Source organism: Phascolarctos cinereus, unplaced genomic scaffold, assembly GCF_003287225.1.
Source record: "Phascolarctos cinereus isolate Bilbo 61053 unplaced genomic scaffold, phaCin_HiC Scaffold_2;HRSCAF=192, whole genome shotgun sequence".
In the NCBI taxonomy this organism is placed as follows: Eukaryota; Metazoa; Chordata; class Mammalia; order Diprotodontia; family Phascolarctidae; genus Phascolarctos; species Phascolarctos cinereus.
Window position 1 is genome coordinate 381,427,552 of NW_027555625.1, and position 8,221 is coordinate 381,435,772.

An 8,221-nucleotide genomic window follows, 5' to 3' on the forward strand; every position below is an offset into this window, starting at 1 on the left:
AATATATCTACTAGCTCAGTAGATTGCCCATCCAATTGTGATCTGCAGTCTGGAGGATAAAAATTCTCATCCATTTGGTTTTTTCTGTGTGCATTGTTAAGCCAATTTAGTTTGAATGATCATGAATCTTAACTGAGAAAGTCTTTTGGTACACTGGAACTTGATGCAATCAACACAATCAGAAGTCTTCTACAAACAGAAGTATTTGAAGGATCTCATCATATACATGGAACATTCTACATAAATGCAGCAAAGGCCGTTAACAGGTAAATCTTTCCTTGTGTTGTGCCTTGCTTGATGTCAATAATCACAGGAGTAAATACTAAAGTTATCCCTTTGGTTTCATCTATAAAACAATCTTGCATCATCTTTTTTTTTTTTTTGACTAGGCAATGGGGCTAAGTGACCTGCCCAGGGTCACACAGCTAGTAAGTATTGAGTGTTTGGTCTGAGACCAGATTTGAACTCGGGTCCTCCTGGCTCTAGGGCCAGTGTTCTATCCACTGTGCCACCTAGCTGCCCCTGCATCATCTTCATACATACATAGGAGATACTTTGTTGGAAAAGAGCCCTCAAGCCTGCATTGTAATGAGACAAATACTTTTAAAATAAGAGTAATCAACAAATAGCAAATAAAGGGGATTCTCTACCTTTTAGTCAATTTTGTGACTGCAAAGATGGGCTTTGCAATAGAAAATTATGGAAACCTGCCTGTTCCTTTTCATATTTCTATCATGAATACCTTCAATAGGTGTGTAAATCTTTCTCATAAAAATGAGGTGAGAAAATAAGTATTTTGTTTGGTGGTTACTGATGTACTTTAAGAATTTTTTTTTTTTTGGTGAAGGCAATTGCAGTTAAATGACTTGCCCAGAGTCACACAGCTACTGAGCGTTATATGTCTGAGGCTGGATTTGAACTCAGGTCCTCCTGACTCCAGAGCCAGTGCTCTATGCACTGAATCACCTAGCTGCCCCTAAAAGTTTTCTTAAGTCATTTTCCTCTGCTTATAAAAGAGTTACACAAGAATTGGCAGAATTTCTTCTATATTAGAAGAGAGAATCTTCTTCTATAGGACTGAGATCAGCCACACAAAGAAAAACAAGTGAAACTATCCCCACAAATCTGTGTATTGCCGCCTCATGATGTCAATAGTAGAAGTTGCAGTCACTTGACGCATACTTTGTTCCTAAATTTTCAAGTGGGTTGAAATAATAGTTCCAAGTGTAGGAGTTGGGACACATCTTGGCATGAGTCACTGCTATCTCCAAAGGGGTGTTCCTCTAATATGATTAGAGGGCAGAGTACCACAATGGCTTATAAGCACATACATAAATGGAGTGGGGAAGACAGTGGTAGTTTTATAAGCCTCTGGGCTGAGCAATCGCTACTCAACAAATAGAAGCAGGTCCTATGAGTCCTTTGTGCTTGTGATAAATGACTAATCTAATCATGATCTCCCTAAATAATTCCAATAGTTAATAACCAGAAAAAAATTCAACCAAAGGAAACTTTGGATCATAAAAACAAAGAGCCACATTATATGGAGGATCCAGTCACCACGTAGCATAACAAAGCCACAATGGCAAGAATTTCAGAGAGGACCATAGAGCAGGCAGGGCTATTCAGACAGAAGGTCCTCAGAATTTCCATAGGCCAACTCTAACATCTTTTCAGCTGCTTTACAGAGCTCTAATTCCCTCTCCATTTTCTTCTCTTTTTATATTTCCTTTAAGCCACAAAATTCATGTTGTTGTTTTTTTCATCCAGCCCTGTGATAATGTCAACAAGGACGCTCTCCATCTGGGGAGTAACCATGTACGCTATTGTCTTTTTAGGTCTGTTAGTGATTTAATGACTCCAATCAATTAAACACATTGTCTGCAGTGAAATGAGCTCTACAACCCACCCCTGGCTTTGGCATAGCTTCTCTTCAATTTATCCAGTAATTCTGCATGTCTAGCTAAATCAATTAATTCATACGTGCCAGGTCCGTTTCGATAAGGTTCAAAGCCTGGTAGGGTGGGTCACCACCTGATATTGTCCATTCCTTGTCTTTGCTCTGAACCTCACAAGGGCTTTGTTCATGTTCTGAAAGACAATGGCACTCAGGTCCCCTCTGATCAGTTATAAGCATTTACGATCTGCCCAAATGAAAGAATCAGATAATTTTTTTCTTTAAGACATTTTGATCTCTCTGACACTCTTTTAATTCAAGCCTTCCACATGATCCGTGCATTTCCTGGCAGTCTCAGAAGCATCTTGGTCCCCGGGTCCAGAAGTTCTGGATGTAATTCTCAAATCAATACCAACCATCTCCTTTGAAATCCTTTCAATCACTTTTTTCCCTAATAATACCATCCATGAAGCATGAGAACAATTATATTAACTAATGAAAAATCAAGTAAATAGGATCAAAAAAGCAATATTCTTGGTAACATAAGAGGAAAAAATGAAAAACAAACAGAAAAAAAAACCTCTCAATTGCTATAAAGTTATAATGACCATGTTTGGCCCTAAAAAAGAAAGAAGAAAATGTATTCCCCTCTTTTATTGACAGAGATGGGAGACTACGGGTAGAACCCTGAATATACTATCATACACAGTTAATGTGTTGATCATTTTTACCAAATCACCTTTTTTCCTTCTTTTCTTTTATTCTATGCTACAAAGGACAGATCTTAGGAGCGAGAAGGGTAGCCATATAACAAATATTGTTTATGTTACAAATGAAGGTGATTCAGGAACAACATACAAGGAAATGAGGTTTGCATTTGAAACCAAATTTCAGTTATCTACAGTTTATTTTCTTTTAAAAATGTTATGTTAACCCCAATTGATCAATGATCAAAGGATATGAATAGGCAGTTTTTAGAGGAAGAAATCAAAGCTATCAATAGTAATGTGAAAAAATTGCTCAAAATCACTAATAATTAGAGAAATGCAAATTCAAATAACCCTGAGTAGTTACCACCTCATGGGGCAGTTAAGTGGCACAGTGAACATTGTACTGGGCTTGGAGTCATCTTCCTGAGTACAAATGTGGCTTCAGATACTTACTAGCTGTGTGACCCTGAGCAAATCACTTAATCGTGTTTGTCTTAGTTTCCTCTTCTGTAAAATAAACTGGAGAAGGTAATGACAGACCACTCCAGTAGCTTTACCAAGAAAATCCCAAAAATTGGGTCACAAAGAGTCAGACATGACTGAACAACAACAACAAAAAAAAACAGCAACCACCTCACACTCACCATATTGGCTAAGATGACATAAAAGGAAAATGACAAATGCCAGAGGGGATATGGGGAAAGCAGGCACACTAATGCGTTGGCTGAGCTGTAAACTAGTCCAGCTCTTCTGGAAAGCAGTGTGGAACTATGCCAAAAAAGCTATTAAACTGTGCATACCCTTAGATCCAGAAATACTTTCTACTAAGTCTATACCCCAAAGACATCACAGAAAAAGGAAAAGGACTCATATGTACAAAAATATTTATAGCAGCTCTTTTTGTAGTGGCAAAGATTGGAAACTCAGGGGATGCCTATCAATTAGGAATGACTGAACAAGTTACAGTATATGAATGGGATGTAAAACTATTGTACTATAAAAAATGTTGAGGGGGATAGTTCCCAAAAACCTGAGAAAACTTAAATGAACTGATGCAAAGTGAAGTGCACAGAACCAGAAAAACATTGTACATAATAACAGCAACAGTATACTAATGATCAACTGTGAAAGATTTAATGACTCTGATCAATATAATGACCCACTACAATTCTAAAGGACTCATAATTAAACACATTATCCATCTCCAGAGAGAAAGAACTGATAGATTCAGAGTACAGATTGAAACATATTTTTTCTCTTTCTTTTTCTTTTTTCAAAAACATGGCTAATGCAGAAATTTGTTTTGCATGACTTCATATTTATAATGAGTTTTGTATTTCTTGCCTTTTTAATAGGCAGGGGAGTGGTGGGGGAGGGAGAGAATCTGGAACCAAAAACAAAATAAAAATGAATTTTTAAAAGTATATTAAATTCAAGATGATGGTAATAAAATTGTCTTTCTTGTCTGTATCCCCTTCTGAAGTTCTCTTCTGTGTTTTTGTTGATGCTGTTTCAATGATAAGCATAGTGGAATAGAGAGCTAGCCCAAAACTTGAAAGACTCAGAGCCTATCTCTGACATATCCTCATTGTGTGACCTTAGATAAGTCACTTACCTTCTCAGTGCCTCTAACAGCTCTCTAAGACTAAATATTTCTGAACTGCATTGGTCTAGGGAGTTTGCTCTTCTGGAACTACTCCACACCAATGAAATCTAAGATCCAGTCCTCGTCTCATCCTATTATTACTACCTATTAACTGACCACAAGAATGGATTTCTTAACTTGACTTTCAATTGTCAACATTCATCAAACTTGCAACCTGCAAATGAAAAAGCTCTTCATCCACACTATTACCAACCCCACTTCTCTGATCTCCTTAAACCCCACTAGATTGGTGTTAAAAACCCTACTGCTAATGAGTACATTCACTTCAGGGAGTCATAGCCTTATTTCTGTTGACTAATCCAAGGGTAGGAAACCTGCGGCCTCAAGGCCACATGTGACCCTTTAGGTCCTCAAGTGCAGCCCTTTCACTGAATCCAAACTTCACAGAACAAATCCCCTTAATAAAAGGATCTGTTCCATAAAAGTTGGACTCAGTCAAAAAGGCTCTACTCAAGGCCCTAGAAGGCCACATGCGGCCTCAAGGCCAAAGGTTCCTCACCTCTGATAAGATCTAGAAATGCTGTCTTTTCTGGTTAATTAATAATCTTTCATGCAAAGGGATGAGAGTAAGTTTTAATTCAGTCATAGAATGTTCAAGAACGAAAGGGTCTTAAGGACCCTCGTCCAACTTTTTATTTTACAGAGAAGAAAACTGAGACTGAGGAATGGGAAGCAATCTGCCAATTTCACCCAATGAGTGAGGGCTAGCTTTTCAGGGACATGCTGGTAAATGTTTAACAACTAGTTCTCCAAAGGGGGAGAAATGTATGCATGACACACTTTTTTTATTTGAAATAAGAGGCTTTTATTTTTGCACTATATAGAAAATATCTATATATAGAGAAACATGACTGCTGCTAAAATTGGATATGTTTGCTATTACTGTTATCTCAGTTGAAGTATAATAGATTCTGCTCCAGACCCTTATTTTAACCCTGTGTGTCTTTCTATTTCAAGCGTGTTCATTGTAAACAATATATTGTTGGATTCTGGTTTCTAATCTATTCTACTACCTGCTTCCATTTTATGGGTGATTTCATTCCACTCTCATTCACAGGTATGATTACTGCATATTTCCCTCCATCACATTTTCTTCTGTTTATCCATCTCTCTCTCTCTTTCTCTCTCTCTTTTTACCCCGTCCCTACTCAAAAGTCTGTTTTGCTTCTGATCCTTACCTCCATTAATCTGTCTTCTCTTTTATTACTCCCTCTCTTTTCTTTATTCCTTCCCCTTCTACTTCCCTTTTGGGTAAGTATATATTTCTATACCAAACTGAGTGTGTGTGTGTGTGTGTGTGTGTGTGTGTGTGTGTGTGTTTCCCTCTTTGAGCCAATTCCAATGAGAGCGAGGTTCAAGCGTTGTCTGCTGCCACCACCCTCTATTTTCCTTTCTACTGTAATAGGTCTTCCTTGTGTGCCTCTTTTATGTGAGATAATTTTCTCCATTCTTCCTCTTCCTTCCCCCTTCTTCCAATACATAAAAGATTATCTCAATATAATAAACTTACAGTTGAGCCATCTGTCTATGCAGACTCTTTCTGATTGCCCTAATAATGACGTAACATCTTCCCATATAGGAATATAAACAGTTTAACCTTATTAAGTTCCTTGTGATTTCTCCTTCATGTTTACCTTTCTATGCTTCTCTTAAGTCTTATGTTTGAATGTCAAATTTTCTATTCATCTCTGGTCTTTTTATCAGGAATGATTGAAAGTCTTCCAGTTCATTAAATATCCACTTTTTCCCTGAAGAAAAACTCAGTTTTGCTGGATAAATTATTCTTGGTTGTAATCCTAGGTCTTTTGTCTTCTGGAATATTATATTCCATACCCTGTACTCCTTTGGAGCACATGGAAGTACATGAAGTATATGGAGTACATGGAATCTGCTAAATCTTGTGTGATCCTGTGACTCCACAACATTTGAATGGTTTTTTTCTGGCTGCTTGCAATATTTTCTCCTTTCCTTGGGAGCTCTGGAATTTGGCTATAGTATTCCTGGGAGTTTTCATTTGAGGTTCTCTTTCAGAAGGTGATTGGTAGATTCTTTCAATTTCTATTTTATCCTCTAAGATCTAAGATATCAGAGCAGTTTGCCTTTATAATTTCTTGAAATATGTTGGCTAGGCTTTTTTTGATCATGGCTTTCATTTAGTTAAATAATTCCTAAGTTATCTCTCCTTAATCTGCTTTCTAGGTCAGTTGTTTTCTGATGAGATATTTCACATTTTCTTCTATATTTCATTCTTTTGACTTTATTTTATTGTTTCTTGTTGTCTCATGAAATCATTAGCTTCCACTTGTTCAATTCTAATTTTTAAGGAATTATTTTCTTCAGTGACCTTTGTAACTTTTTTTTTCCATTTGGCTGATTCTGTTTTTTGAATCTTTTTCTTCAGTGAGGTTTTGTTACCTCTTTTGCCATTTGGCCAATTTTGTTTTTTAAAGTGTTACTTTCTTCAGTGTTTGTGTGTGTGTGTGTGTGTGTGTGTGTGTGTGTTGTTAACCTCAAACTGTTAATTCTTTTTTAATAATTTTTTTACATCATTCTCACTTCTCTCGTCAATTTTTCCTCTACCACTCTCATCTCTTTCTTTAGTGCTTCCAGAAATTCTTATTGGGCTTGTGTCCAATTCGCATTTTTCTTTTCTTTGAAGCTTTGCTTGTAGTTGTTTTCACATTGTTGTCTTCTTCTGAGTTTGTGTCTTGATCTTCACCATAGTAGCTTTTTATGGTCAGGTTCCTTTTCTTGTTCGCTCATTTTCCCAGTCTATTTCTTAACTTCGAACTTTATGTTAAAGTTGGGCTCTGCTCACCTAGGGAAGGGAAGGCACTGTCCCAAGCTTCAGTCCTCTTTTGCACTGCTGTTTTCAGAGCTAGCTCTAGGGGAGAAAGGGGTGGTCTGCAAGCTTTTGGTGCCTCCAAGGTGGCATAATTTTGGGAGGTGTGGCCATTGCTCTCCTGGTCTGCACTCTGGTTTTTGCCTAGGAAAGGCCTCTGCTCCCCTGCAGCCACCTAAACTAGTACACCTCAGGGCCCTTGCACAGTGACCAGGTCCCCTGTTCCCCTGCAGCTGCAAGCACTACTTGCCATGGAACATCTCTAGGCTGAGTTCCCAAAGCTCCTTCTGGCCCTGTTGCTGCCTCAAACGCCCACTGCTGGTGTTGCCCCTGTGTGTGCTTTGAGCTGGCCCCCGCCCCAGTATCACAGACCTCTCCTGTTAACTTCCTAAATTGTCTTGGGCTAGAAAAATGTCTCACCCTGAGCTTTTGTTAGCTACAGCACTCTAGAATTCAATTAGACACATCATTTTAAAGTTGTTTGGAGGGGAATGTTGAGAGATCTAGCTGAGTTGCTGCCTCTACTCTGCCCATAACACACTTTTCAATTTAATCTGAATTATCAATATTTTCTCCATCATTTTCTTGTCCAGAAAATCAATAAAATAATAAATCAAGCCACGATTTGCAGCATTTGCTGATTTTCCAAAGTGTAAATGCTCACACTGAAAATCTAACAATCAGGTCTCACCAGCTAATTAGAGCTGACTCTAGCATCACTTCACACTCTTAGCATTTAAAATGTCAGGTTATAATGACTGAATATGGTACAGTGGGAAGCACAGTAGCTCCAGAATCAGATTTCCTGAGTTCAAATCCTGCCTCTATCCTTGAGCTAGTCAATTAACTTCCTAGGGCCTCAGTTTCCTCCTCCATAAAATGGGTGTGGGGTGGGAGAGATTTGGATTTGTCCCTTCTTTCTCCAGTTCTATGATATTATGCTACTCCAACATAGTGTAGTAAAAATTAAATGATATAAATTGTGGAATAAGTTTATATTCTAGGATTCTAAACAAATACGTATACCTATTCAATTGCCTACTTTAGCATCCACCTAACCCTTTACTTTCTTAGATGCAGAGCTGTCTGGGTATTTCTAAGCTGCA